Raw genomic sequence first — 15407 nt, forward strand, 5'->3', positions numbered from 1 at the left:
TCTTGCACATTCGCATCAAAGTTTAATGTGGAGGCCCTGAAGAAGAGGAGCAGCTGAAGGTCTGACAGGTGTTCAAGGTGAGGACATGTTTACCTGCTGTGTCATACTGAAACACAGTGTCATACGGAAACAACAAACAACAAAGAGATGGGGAGATGAGTGTCGGAGCTGTGGGAACGCAGCGCTGTTGCTCGGTGGGGGTCGTGGCAGAAAGAGGAACTGCAGGACAATAGTATCATATGTCGGCACGCATTTGTTCGTTTCTTTGAATGTTCGTATCTTTGAATATTCGTAAGTCAAATTGAGAATTATGTGTGTATCTTAAATTTCCAATCAATCAGCATTGTCAGAAAATTAACACAATAAGCATGCTAGTTCAGTCCTGGGAGACAATGATCACAACATAGCATTCTGAAAAGGAATAAATAACTCATTTAATACAATGATAAAACATCAACTTAATTAGACTTTTAGTAAGATAAGATAATCTTTCATCCGTCCCACAGTGGGAAAATATACAAGTATGAATTTCATATTTTATTTGCAAAACTTCTGCATTAAACATTGATGAGACTATTCTGATTGAACACAACCAATTGTCTGTGTTTTCAGTGACAGTAAGTTGAGCGTCTTAAAACTACAAGTCCCACAATCCCTCGCGGAAGCGCGAGTCTCCTCCTCTCGCAGCGCACGCTCACGAGAACGGGTTGAACAGATACGCTCAGTGTTTACGTTCAGATGCTCTCAACAAAGGACAGATTACCGCTGAGAGGCTGTTACCTACAATTAAACACCGTGGATATTTTTGTCTTTCTTTAAGCGTCCGAACTCGCAGATACGAAGACGAGGAGGAGAAATAAGGCGAAGCCACGCTGTCCTTTATTAGGCGGCGTGTTTTTACATCTCTGTGGTGAACCAGCCTCTCGCTGGAGGAGAGAAATTAGAACGGGATCTCCTTTATTTATACCGGTGGGACGTTAAGCTAGCTCGCTAGCCTCGGCAAGTTGGGAAAGCCAGGCGTCAGTTGTGAGGAAAAGCTAGCAGCTCCGTCAGCCCCCCACCAAAGACAACACAAGGACTCCTTCCTTTGTATTACAGTGAGTACATATTTTTGCTCGACATTGATAATGCTGAATTTTTTTTTATTTTTTTTATTTTTTTAAAATCATACGATAGATAATAGTTCAGCGTTAGCAGCCTGGTCAGTTTCTTCTGCGTTCATTTTCACCAAAGGATTTATTGATATTGTGTCTCATGCAAGTCAAACTCCATAAACGTTGCATTGAAATCAACACGCGTTTTTATTGTGACTGCTGCACACACGCACACGCACGCACACACACACACACTCACACACACACACACACACACACACACACACACACACACACACACACACACACACACACACACATGCACCTGTTTTGACCCTGACCGTATCTCGGTGGAAATCTGAAGCTCTGTAAAGGTTAAGCTCCTGGTGGCCACTGACTGTATCTTTGTATGTGTGTATCTGTGTGTGTGTGTGTGTGTGTGTGTGTGTGTGTGTATCTGTGTGTGTGTGGTTTTTTTTTTTGTGTTTTTTTTTTTTTGAGGGGGGGGGGGCGTGGAGGTATTAGTTTACATCACTTCCAGTCCGCATACTGACCTGTCACGGGGTGGGATGAGTGAGAAAGGGAACATTGCCTGATAAGGCATTAAGCAAATGCACGGACTCTCGCCGTTACTAAAGCTTGATTGCCAGTTAATGACTTCCCTCCCTTCCTTTCTCTCTCTATCTTACATCTCATCCTGCCTCTATGCATCCCCACTCGCTTATTCTTTCCCTCTCCCACACTCATGTCTTTCTCTGTCTAACTCTTTGCTGGCAAGCGGTGATGCGATAAGTTTGGTTTTGCTGATAGTGATCTCGCTGATTTCCCTTCCCCATGATGTAAATGTTACGTTAAAAGGCAGACATGCATTTACTCCATGTGCTCCAGCTGTATGCCGAAGGCATTGTTTCCATTGTTATCTTGTCGGTGTGATGATTAATCAGGAAACTGAAGTTTTTGAAATGCTGGCTAATGGTGGCAGCCTTTACGATTAGTTTTGAATGGGCTGAAACTTTTGAATCAGCCAGTTTAGACTGAAACAAAGACAATGACAACACTTTTGATCTGTGTTTTCTCTTCTTCTCTATTTGGTGTTCATTCTTTAAAAAGGAAATCATTACTGACAGTTGAAAACATAAAAAGTGGAGCTAAGTCGTGCAGAAACTGGAATGTTGGAGGTATGTTTGTGTTGCAACTTCATCTCTAACTTGCATTCATCAACATATTCCAAATATTACTGGAAATCTAGACTTTTTTGTGTCATATTAGATTCATATCACTGGGTCAGACCTGGTGTAGAGAGCCCTATGAGAGTCAGGTTGCAATACCTGTTAAAACAGCGCTGACTGAAGAATCTTTATCATTGCAATTTTTGTGCAACATCATTGAGCATTTCTACAGTCCTGTACTGGTCTTATGCTCCAGCGTGACAGTGGTCTGGCCTCACAGTGGAGAATGTAATTGTTACACACACAGGTTTATGTTTGGGTGTGTTGCCTTCCTGTGTGTGTGTGTGTGTGTGTGTGTGTGTGTGTGTGTGTGTGTTTGTTCTCCATCGCAGTTTAGAGGAGTCTCAATTTCAGGGAGGAAACCAGACACGATGGTGTCAGACCAGACAGGAGCTCCGATGTCTTAATGGAGGCTCAGTGCTGCCCGTATCCTTAGTAACCTGGTCTGCAGGGACACAGAAGGGCCTCCCAGCTCCAGCTTCAATGTTATCCAGGAGGAAACAACTCCATGACTTGAATTTGATCAATTCCTTTGACAGTTTTCACATGATTTTTACATGATCTTATTCAAGTGCAACTGGTTCTGATTTTGCACTGATCCAGTAGGCATGTTTATAACAATAAACCTATGATATGTGGTGTGCACAGTGTGTTTATAAAATTCTTATTTTGCACAGTCTTGCTCTTGTTAATGGGACGTTCAACTTTTCACACTAATGGCAACAGTAGAAACAATATGTTTGGGGTAAATAAATAGGCATTGTTTATTTACCAGTGAAGGAGACAAGAACCAGTTCTTCAAGATGTTCTCTTGACATCTGATGCTTTTCTCGTCGTGAGACTTTTTTTCATTGAAGTTTGTTGCTGTTTTGGTGATGGTATCTTGGCCGGTCTAGGCAGCCACGTAAGGATGATCCACGTCTTGCAGCTAAATCTGATGAAGTGGACTGCTAGCATGGTGGGCTATTTTGTTTTCTGATGCGTCATTCATTTTTCAGTCACGCTGGCTTCACTTTTGGGATGTAGCAACCATGTAAATCAGGCTTCTGAATGCGTCACAGTCTGTGCTTTTCATTGGGTTGTGCAGAGTGAGTGACATACTGCCTCTCTACTTATTGCAAACTCCTAATAAGACCATAAAACCCATTTAAATTTCCCTTCCGTGCATGAATCAAGACGTATATGTGCAGGAGCAATCATGCATCTGCAGTGTTCGATTCAAGGGGTAGAAGTTCAGCTCAGGCAACAAATGACAATTAAAGGGAAGCAAACATTTTAACTGTGTTATGGTGCATGCTGTGCTCTGCAGACTGAGATAGGTGTGGAAATCTTTATTGCATGTTTACTCACCAGCTGTTGGAATATTAACATTTTAGTTTTCAATGAGTCAAACCAACCTACTGACAACATGCAGGTCAGCATTTTGATTCAAACCTGTGTAAAGTACTTTTGTCCTGAGAGGAGCCTCTTGTCAGGCAAAGCGTTTATGTTTTTGGCCAATGGAGCGATGGAGCTGTCCATCAGGGAGGCCCACCGGGCTCAGCAGGGATCCACAGGTATAATCTGAGCGGAAGCTTTCCCCCCCACTGTGTGTGAAGTGCTTGGCATTCTCCCCCCAGGTCGGGCTTAGTCTCTGCTGGGCTAGTTAACAGGCTAAAGTCTGTGAAGGGAAATAACGTCTGTCATGGAAAGTGGGTCAGGCAGTGGGCACGTTTTATAGCCTTGTTCCTGCAAGGTGGGGAAGGAAAAGTGAGGTGGCATTAAACCACCATCATTTTTCCGTTGTATCGCTTGAGGCAGTGCGTGGTCTTTACAACTCTCTTCTTGTCTGGATTATTATCAATTATTTTTTCCATATGTTTGGTTTGCTGTTTTTTGCCCTTCAGTTCCATTGGTGACTTTCTTTCAGCAAAATACACACATTTGGTCCATGAAGTCCCTCTGGCAATCTTTGGAAGTTTGATTATAGCCTGTGAGATTAGAGAAAATGAGACAGAGAAAATATTTTTCGTCATGTTACCTGTGGCTAAAAAGAAGGAAAAGTGGCAGGAATCAAGGGTGAAAGGTCTCAAAAGAAACTGTAACATAATTTTACTTTGCTGAGAAATAGATTTTCTGTTAAATTAAAAATACAAATAGATTCATAGAGTTCAAGTTATGAACCCTTTAGCCTTTGCATTATCCTTTGGCGATTACGAAAATGTTATCTGAATGTTTCCACATATTTCTCAAGTTGTTTGTACTTGCCTCCTCCCTCTCTTTGCTTCTCTCTCACTTAACACCCAGGAAGGGGGATTCTGTTTTATTTTCAGCTGAAGGAAAGTTTGCTGTCCTATTTGGCCACTGGACTTTTAATATGAGCCAACTGACCTCATGAATAGAATCCATTTGTTTTGGTAAATGTTGGCAGAGTTCAGGGAAAATATTTTAATTTCAGGGATGAACTGACACAAGTGAAACTGAAACATGTCAGCGCGAAGAACCAGTAACTTTACATACCTGATTTATTCATTGCAATTAAAGGATTGAACAGAGGAAATTTTCACTACGTATCACACACATCACATCTTTTAACCTCTGTTGCTCCAACAAGAGAATGAAAGAGACACCTCTTTTTTCTCCATATCCTTTTCAACTTTTTTTTCTTTCTCTCATTTCCAGTGCGATGATTCTTTCAGTTTTATACAATAGTTATTTGACAGATTAAGTTGCTACCACTGGAAAATCTAAAGTTCCAACTTGATGGACTAAATAATGCAATTTAGAAAATGATCCATAGATTAATGTTTAATTCAACATCAGTATGAATTATGGCCACCTGAGCTATTCCAGCTGATTCTTACTTTTTCATCGTTCTCTAAAACACATCTGCGACTGCCGTTTTCCCTCAGATTCCTACACTTCTGCAAGAAAAAGCCGAGAGGCAACTCGATCCACCCATAAAACTTTAAAGATGAGGGCAGGGTGGGGGGGTCATGCTTGTATAACTTTCAAGATACCATCTTTATCTTCTCCTTGTAGAATTGGTCATACGATAAAGTGATTGATTGTACGTTGAGTTCAAACCCAGAAATAATTTTGTAAGGCTTTAAATTTTAAAAGACAAAATGCTAAATCCAAGCTAACGTCACAGAAGCATGAATGCTAGCAGCGCTAACAACCACCTTGTCTTATTCAGCTGTACAGGACGCAAACGATAAACTATGACCCTGTGCAGCACAATTAAAGCCACAGAGACTGTTCATGTTTGAATCAATTCAGATGAACTCCACAAAGACCCAAAGGGGAGCAGATGGTGAATGAAAGCACCATTTATTCCCAAGCATGCAAACGTCTCTGACATTGAAGTTGTGATGTTTTCTTGGCGCTGTAAGTGCTATGACTCTGTGTGTATATCCCGTTCCCCTGTCCTGTGCACTGTTCTGGGCTTGCGCTAGCCATTTGCCACGTCGCCATAGGCGAAGTAAATTCCAGATTGGCTACAAGGTTTTTAGCCTGTGTAGCCATGGTGGCATTCTTATTTTTAGGAAAAAAAGGGGAAAAAAACCAAAACTTTTTTGGACTCGTGAAAATCCCTGAGCGATAACAAACTTTTTCTCTCGCCACTATTTTCGTAGCCGAAGCATGCCGATGGAAATAGCAGAAGCATACTGATGGAAATAGTGGCCGACGGAAATAGCCGAAGCATGCCGACGGAAATAGTGGCCGACGGAAATAGCCGAAGTGACCCGAATGCCCCCGATCATTAAATATTCACTCGGGTCATGATCTCCTCTCGTCCAATGAAAAACAAAGATTGTATTTTTACAAGCTAAACCCGTGAATTGGTGTACAACAAGGCGAGGACGATCGATCGAAAAAATTAAGAATCCAGTGTTATATAGTAGAGTTTGTGTTAAAATTCTAATTGAACAACAAATGGTAAATGCTGAGAGAGGGTAGGAGTGTTGACAGACCGATGAGAAGGTAAATGAAAGATATTATCATATTTTGTAGTCTTAGACTTTTGATCCCTATGACCGTCAGGAATAACCAGTGATGCATGTAAATGTATATTCACCTCGCTTGCTATTTTTCATGCCTTTTTAAATTTAAATGAAAAATCATGTTATTAAATTTAAAAAAAAAACAACTAAACTATGGCATACGAATGGCGTTGGTGGTGGTGGTCAAAGTTAAAATCTCTTCTGGTCCAAGTAAAACTTACAAGTAAACACTGATTAATACCAAGAATCAAAGTTATTAAAATCAAAGTGTCTAAGTCAAACTTAAAATGTCTTGTGGTCTAAGTGAAACTTACAAGTAAACATTGAGTAATATTTTATATGTCTGTATCTTCATAGTGAATGCAAGTTTTCAAATGTGGAATCTCACATTTATACCTGCATAAAGTAGGATAGAAATAAAGATAGTTAAGCTTGAACTGTTGACTTAGTGTAATTTTGTAGGTAAACTGAACAGAAGATTTTGCCCTCAGAATGCACCAGAATGCAGCAAAAAAACCCCCCATTTTCTAAAACATTTTCTGGGGTAGGGCCCCGGATCACCCCTGTGTTTGGTATTCCCCCAATGCCCCCGCCCCAACGAGCGTTGGTTGTCCGCGCACTGCGCCACTGTCTTGGACACAGAGTGTGGCTTTTGGTGGCTTGCTCAATTCTTTTACAATGAGCCACAGTGGCTTAGTCACACTAGCTCCTAGTGCAACCCAGCTGTTAGCCTTTAGAACAGGGGTGTCAAACTACTTTTCACCGAGGGCCACATCAGTATAATGGCTGTCTTCAAAGAGCCACATGTAACTAAGGCCCCGTCCACACGATAACGGATATTTTAAAAACACAACTTTTTTGTTGCGTTTACGCCTCCCGTCCACACGACAACGCAGATATCTGGAACGAAAATGCAACTTTTTAAAAACGCTGGCCGAGGTGGATTTATTTAAAAACGCTGGGTCTGCGTTGTCGTGTGGACGGTGTATCCGCGACTTTTTAAAAACGCTGACGTCTTGCCTGCGAAGAAAAACCGCTGTGAAGTTATATTTATGGGCCCGTGTGTTGTGACAACAAAACACGGAGGATTCTTATTGGATTAAATTTGACTCAATACTGCCACCACATGGTTTGGCACACTTATAGCTGTCTTCGAAAACGCACTGGTGCGTTTATGTGTGGACGGACATTATTTTTAAAACGCTGTCGTGTGGACGCGAATCGTTTTCAATGCGTTTTTAAAAAGTTCCGTTTTTAAAAAAAATCCGTCATCGTGTGGACGGGGCCAAAATGTAACTCAATGTAATGTAAAATAAATGTTACTCCTCCTTAGTGTTAAATAACTGAATTTATTAGTTATTCAAGTTACATTACAGTTGCACAAAAAAAAATCTGTTACAACATAAATCCTTTTAATTTGTCAGGTTGTGAAACACAAATGACTCCATCAATCAAGGATCAAACTATCCAATGAATAAAGAAAAATAACATCAAACACAAGGTAGGACATTAACTTTGAAATGTTTTTATCAATGTTAAAATGAGCTTAGTTACTGCATTGTGGGAAATGTACTTTTGCTCAAAGCACACTTTTGACCTATTTTAGACACACTGACCTTTTATCCTCTCGCAGGCCACATAAAATGACGTGGCGGGCCATATTTGGCCCCCGAGCCTTGAGTTTGACACATGTGCCTTACAATGACAAGTTGAGCTCAATGATGCCTTTCAGCAATTAATTTTAAATTCTACAGCATTCTAAAGCTAAAGTTTATAAATATCATCAATATACAGTACGTTCAAATGATTAACAACAGTTCAACAAGCTCCATATTTCCATATTCACACACACACACATTCACACACACATCCCCACACACGCTGTTCTGCATGGTGCGCCATGCTTCCAGGAAGGTCGTCCTGCATTATCAGGATGCTGCTCACATGTCACCATTTGCATGTCCACTGCCACATGCAGTGCCACATGCACGTGTGTGTATCTCACATGCACACACTTGCACGTCTGCATGATGGTTGTATGTATGTGCAAGACTTTGCGTGAGTCTGTGTCTCGTCACCAGCAGTGTGTTTGTTGTATGTGCATATGCTGGTCTGTGTTCTACCAGCTGAATAATTGATGGGACTGTAATTCGAACACTGGCCCTCTTATTTCTTCCACCACTTTCTGTCATCAGTTTGCCTCCTCCCAGTGCCGCTCGTGGGACAACAGACGGCCTGCCACTCACCAAATGAACTAAGAAAAAGTTTTACAATTCTTGATGTTAGAACGATTGAACCAAAATGAGAGAAAAGGTGACTCACCTTGTGTGGAAGAACAGTGTCATGATGGTGTTCAGTTATTTTGGCGGCGCCATCCCATTAGTTTTTCTCTTGTGGAGGTCAGGATGGCATTAATTTAAATCATAAAACTCACAAAAGGGCTCAAAGGTGAACAATTAATTGATCAAGACAAACTCTGCACACCCTTATTTTTCAAATTGTCTTGTACTGAAGATGTTCTGAATCAGACATGAGCTAATTTTGAAGATTATCCACAGGAAAACAACTGACACAAACCACACAAAACGGGAAGCATAATCGTGTTGATTCCCTTCCTTACATTTATTGAACAGCGGGGAGAAGGAAACTTGGAAACGGTGTGACACATTTGTTGTGAGTCACACTCACCTCTTCACGCTGGAATATCTACCTGACGGGTGTTTCAGTCCGTTCAGCTCCAGACAGTCTGTCTCCATGCACACCATCCAGCCGTCCAGGGCCTCAAACCGAGGGCCCCGCTTCGCCGGGAGTGGTCCTACATCCTGCATTCCTTGGAAGATGCCAGTTTCTTGGAGAGCTGCGGAGCAACCAGTAGTTTGTTTTGATTGGGCTCATTTAATTCTCAGCACGAGTTTGGTGCCGAAGGATCCGTCTCCCACCTGATTCTTTTTTATTTTAGGAGTTGTGAATGGCGCAGTTTCGCCTGCGCTTGTGAGCGCCCGGCATCCTTTTGAAGCCATAAGTCTTTATTTGTCTCTGTTGTGTTATTTGATTGAAGCCGGTGTGAGTCTGTATTTCAGTGACCCAGGAGACGTTTGCAGGACATTTCAGCATGTGTCGCGTTCGTCAAGCACGGGTGCTCGATAGCGTTTGACGCCATCTTCACTATGTTCGCGTCTGCTTTCAACAACACAGCTCGGGTTTACATTCCTCACCTTGTTTCTAATGTTCAAGTCCTTTTCCTGACCCGCTCCACATATTTCATGCCTTGCTGTTTATAGCTGATGAGTGTGAGCATTGTTGTGGCAACGCTTCCTCAGGTCAAGTGTTTGGCATAGGGCCCAAGTGGATTACTCTCCTCTGCCTTGTTACCAACTACTCCTTTTTCTGTCATAGTCACAGCTATGAAAATAGCCTGCCATGGGTTAATATTGCCAACTTTGGTGGCCATGTGTAGTCTGAGTTGTGTTGTGTTGGTAACACAACACAACTTGCACTGATATATAAAGCTCTCTGGTGTGGAGCCCACAGAGTGTGGATGATATGTTTCCGTAAAACGGGCCGAAACAATTTGATCTTTCATTCGTCATGTTAGGGAGCATGTGTGCTGCGCACCAGCAACTTGGCCATCACAGAGTAAGTCTGCTGTTTATTCACACTTACAATTATGGCATCATACAAACTCTTTCATCTAAGACAAAACAGCAAAGCTGCTCAGCTTTCGTGAAGCAGGCAGACGTAACAGAATTAGACGGATAAAGATTTGGTAACAAACTCAAACTTTTTCTTTGAATTATTTCACTAGAAGCGGTCCGTTTTTGTGTTTTGTAAACTCTGGGTTAATCTCTGGGTTCACAGACAGGAAACAAGACGTTGATGTTACCTTTCACCATTTCCTGACACTTAACAGGAAAAAAAAAATTATTAATATGTAAATAACAACAGGTATATAAACCATGCACCCTATGATCACATGATACTATATTAATTGGTCCCTGTTGTCTAAACTGCTACCCAGAAACTTGTGTCAGGGATAGGAATCCAATCTCTGCTTTGTATTGATAAGACCGTCTTATCAGTCCGCACACACACAACCCAGCTAAGGGAGATGTAATTCATGCTACATTAATTTTTTTTACAGCAGTGATTTTTCCTGTCATGAAGTCCTCTGTCGGTTTTATAGTTCCTCTGGAAGGAAACGGTTTATGTGCTGGGTTTATTTTGAGGCAGTAGATTGGGGTTTTAGTGTGATGTGGTGTGCTAATGGAAGAAAAGCGTGATCGCATCCCATTGCAGAATCGTTAGTCACATGGCCGCAAACATCAAACCATCAAACACTCATTGAATTGATAGCAACATGCACATTTGTTATGTTCAAATCTGTTTGGTTGTAATCTGTGCATAAGTAAGGGGCGGGGGTTCTTATTATTACCTCCAGCAAGGACCTCAAGTGGAACCCCTCTGTTCACAATAAATGCATTTATACCTGCACACACATGAACGCATTTGTTCATGTGTGTGCATCAGAGATGACTCGGATGCTGTGCTTCCCTTCTTTTTGCCTTTCATCACAAGTTCTGCCATGTCAATGAAGTCCTTTCACTTTAATTGAACAAACAAGTTCAAAGAAGGATAAGACTCAGAAGACAGAAGGGAATGTGGTGTTCCTCCAATATCCACTGGACAGATCAGTTTCTGAGACATCGAGCTCCTAATCTTCACGGTGTGCAAACTAATCCCTCACCGCTGGCCATGCGACTCCACACAGCGTAGGCCAGATCCAGCTGCCTGACAAATGCATCTACTGATGCACATTACAAATTTACTGTGGAATTGTAAAGAATACGTCGTTTGTTTTTGTTTTTTTACTAGAAATGTGTGTGATGTGATGCTTCATCCTTCTGTTTAGTCGCTCTTTGCAAAAAACAAGCAATGCAAGGAGTTGTCTGCAGTCTTTCATTCGTTCCTTTTGAAAGCCCGTAACTAACGTTGACTTTTTAAGTATTTAATCTGTAAGTCTTCAGTCTACGTCAGACGGTCAAAAACTGAACAAAAGGCTGCATCCCCATCCAGCCGCCTGCTCTCTCGGTCGCCACGGTTCAGTCTGATGATCTGCAAAACCTTTTCAGGACTTTCAGAAACACCCCCGCCCCCCTCACACACACACACACACACACACACACACACACACACACACACACACACACGGAAGTCCTCTCAGAAATAAATTCTTCTGACATCCAGCTGCTTTTTAGGAGTTTTCTAGATGTATGTCATAAATTTGTTTAGGCCTGCAGCTTTACACCTCATGATTAAATGTCGTAAAAACAGTTCATGACCTTTAAATTACAACGAATGTAAAGATTCTTGTTATTTACAAATGATTTGATATTTTCTCATTACGCCCATCTGTTAATGAGATTAGCTTAATAAAAAATGTGTTTAAAGAGCGTTGCTTGGGTATAACACATTATTGTAATTAAAATTGAATATAAACATTTGTGTTTCTGGGATTGTATATTGTTATAATGGAAAAGCACAGCTGTACTTTTCCTGGACAAAAATGACACTTAACTTTCAATTATGCCTCCCGGGAGACCTTTTTACAGCAGTTACATCGGGGGTCGGACTGTTGCAGTAATCATCCCATTTCCTTGAGGACTCCTTCCTCCAGGTCGGGAGTTTAAGCACGTGGATTTGCCTTTTCTCTTCCACTGAACTGAAAGAATCCGGCTGCTTTCCAAACAAGACGTGGGTTAAGTGGGTTAGAGTTCCTCTCAAGGTGGGAATTTGACAAAGACAGTTTTGGAGGCAGAATAGCTGAGCACATATAAAAGAAGAAAGCTTTTAGGGGCCCGGTCTCTGGAGGGGGACCCGTGGAGAAGAGCGATATCACCCCTAATGGAAGCAACCATTCAATTCATTTATTTATCGTCATTTTGCAGAGGCATGGTTCTAATAAGTGTTCTGTTTATGTATTTCTGTGGAAGAACATTTCTGGTGCTGGTTATTTAAAACCGAATTTACAAAAATACACATCTGCAGGCAAGAAAAGATAAGACATCTGCACTGGAGACTGTCAAAAAAAAAACAGAGATTGTTTGTGACAAGAATAAGATGGAGGATACAAGGTCCTCGTTTAACTTGCTTTTTTTGGGAACATCGTTTCATCGACAAGAAAATCTTTTTTTTTTTAAATGACCATTGTTTTTATTAATGTTTTAAACTAAGATAGAATTAGAAACCCAATCCGATCATAGGAAGTCAAGGTGTAGGAGTTGATATTACCATAAACCACTACTTTTACCATTAAAGCATCTTCACACCCCCGGTCTCTCTAGAGATGCACTTTCATGGAAGTCAGAGGGTGTCAATGACTAATACTGTTTGTTATGATTTGACTGGTCAATTAATCTGTGAAGTATCAGAAAATACGTCTTTTTCACTATCAGCAATCAAAAACTGTCCGCATTTAAGAAGCTGGAATCAGTTTGCTTTCCCATATTCACTTCATAAACAACTGAAGAATCAATATCTATTATTGAAAATGTGGACAATATTTCTATTTATTTAAAGTGATTATTTCAAGAGACACTAAATAATAAGATAAGTATTTGTCGCTCTGTCGCGGAATTCGTTAATCGCGTGTGATTCCTCGAACGCTCTGTACCTTTATTGCCTCTGTGAGTTTCCACAACTGTAAACCATGTCCTTGACTTAGCCAATAACTAACTTCCTGGTGTGCACTTGTTCCTTTCTCATCACAAATTAATCTTTCTAGCACGTCATCCCCAGCTCTCAACAAACAGGCCCTGATCAGACAAAAGGTCAGCCGTAGCTAAACTTTATAATACGCCTGAGTCCGGGGCTGCATGAGCAAACAGCCAATTAAATGTAATTCATGGGGGGAAAAATCTATGCAAAGATTGTGACTGGATTTCTGCATCTATAAACGGAGTGTGAGGTGGAAGAAAGGTATGCAAACACTATATGAATGTGTTGGTGTTGTGCGCACACACATTCAAACTCACACACACACACACTCACACACACACACACACACACACACACACACACACACACACACACACACACACACGAAGTTCTAACCCTTGCAAGTCACCTCATCCCATCTACCGTCCATCATTCGTCACAAGGGATGCAAAGATAAAAAGACCGGTGAGGAGGGAATGGGAGGGAAAGACAGTTTTTGGAAAATTGTTGCTGTAATCTTTTGAAGAAAATTGTGTTTCTGTTCCTCATCATGGAACATCTGGAGAGCTCAAAGCCTCTCCCTCGCAGTTCACTCATAGGGAACATAAAAGGTGTAAAAGCCTGAGTGTTGGAGGATGTGGTGTGAGTCAGTGAAACTTGGAAGATTAAGTAACTGATGACCTTCTTGATGAAGCATTTTGATGAAGATCACAGTGGCCGCAAAGCGTGATGATCTAATTTTTGACTTCTCTTGACACCCGCACATCCGTCACATCAACTGTCTGACTAGTTTCACTCAGGTAAGCGGAATGTCAGTCGCTGTTTTGGGTGTCCCAAACGAGAACAGGACAGAGTCGGCACATTTCTGAACACATCCTAGAGGAAGCTGTTGCATCTGCAGAAACAAGAGCTAAGAAAAAACAAATCCCTTCCAGGAAAAGAAATACGATAAAACACAAGCTTGATTGTAACTTAAACTATTTAAGAATTATTTATACCAGTTTGCTTTGAAAATCAAATCCAGTTCATTGTGTTTACGCATCGCAGCTACAGGTGCACTTGGTAATAAATGGCTCCACATGTCCAGAAAACCAGCAACATGTCATTCTCCGTGAGCCCGTGCAGACATCTGTTATTATTTTTTTATCTGATGACTTGCATTATAAGGATGATATCATCACCACTATCCGGTAATGGAAGAACACTGTGTAGGAGGTCCCGCTGTTCTTTTCTGTCTAATCAAACCCGAAACAAATGCCTCATGTTAAGCACAGCTTTTCCTTGTTTGCTCCAGTTTTTGAGGCGACGTTCTTCAATCTCCTGCTGTTGTTGTTGCTGTTGTTTTAAGCTCTATTTATTTCCTTACATCCAAGTAAGTTTGGTTAAATTAGTGTCAATCCAGTTTATATGGAAGTTTTTTTGCAAATATATCTTGTTTCTGGTGTACGTTTTAAGATTTTTAAATATTTAAAACTGGGTTAGGGCTAGAGTTAGCTTGTCTTTGGAACTTTTTTGTTTAACAAAATGAGTAATAGAAGTGCAAGCAGATCAGGCAATTATTTCACTTGTTTGTACCTTTAAAAGTTGTATAAATTGCTTTGCAGCCTTGTTATAATAAGACAAAGCTCTTTTTGTGCTTTGCTTAAATGGCAGTTGAATGTTCTGTGACATTAACACTTTAACTGTTTGCTATTGAAGCTGTCTCTGGAACATCATACGTTGTGTCTGGGAACATTAGGTGTCTTGGCTATGCAGGTGTAAAGCATGGGAACGGTTGGATTTTAATGTCTATGGTTCTCTGCTGATTATGAAGAAGCTGCGCTTTATCTCTGCTGTCATGACGGCTTAGCGGCATTCCGTTTGAGCTCTTCTATCAACCCTGTTGGAGTGTTTTTCTGACCCATTTTTGGTTCCTGACCTACCAGCCAAGAAACAAGTTTTTTGTTTCCATAGAGCTTCACTTTTTGATCTTGAAAGTGTGTCACTGTTTGAACTTTCCACATCACCACGTGTCTGCCTTTTCAAACATTACAGGCTTTCTGCCTGCGATGCACAGGACTGGAATCCTGGGTGTGACATCGTTGGTGGATGTCTGTTCCGTATCCTGGTGCATGACTAGGTGTTAGCCTTTTGGCACACATGTGCGCTAACTAGGACAGAGTGACACAAAGCACCGCGGCTTAGCAAGGGATGCAAAAAGTGGAGTGCAGCTGTTACCCTTCCTTTCCCCGTTAACATGCACATGTGTGCGTTTGCTTCTGTTTGTGCGTTTATTCATGTGTGTTGTGCTGTGTTGGCAGCTGGTTGGAATAGCAGGTGTCGTCCTCTCCCTCCTCACGCTCAGGTTTTAGGAGGGCTTTTGTAAAGTGTGAGATTTGCTGTCC

General features: G+C 41.3%; 1 protein-coding gene across 3 annotated transcripts in view; it reads left to right on the forward strand.

The window, feature by feature from the left end:
- Positions 1–718: 718 nt before the first annotated feature.
- Positions 719–15407, forward strand: part of peli1b (pellino E3 ubiquitin protein ligase 1b) — a 32082-nt gene continuing 17393 nt past the window's right edge. Inside the window, exon 1 of one of the 3 annotated variants that reach the window (XM_068326684.1) lies at positions 719–1097. The gene's annotated coding sequence lies outside the window, so the exon portion shown is untranslated. Of the gene's footprint in view, positions 1098–9845; positions 9946–14329; positions 14396–15407 lie in introns of those variants that run through there. The other 2 variants (XM_068326685.1, XM_068326686.1) reach the window with 2 other exon arrangements.

Source organism: Antennarius striatus, chromosome 11, assembly GCF_040054535.1.
Source record: "Antennarius striatus isolate MH-2024 chromosome 11, ASM4005453v1, whole genome shotgun sequence".
NCBI lineage: Eukaryota > Metazoa > Chordata > Actinopteri > Lophiiformes > Antennariidae > Antennarius > Antennarius striatus.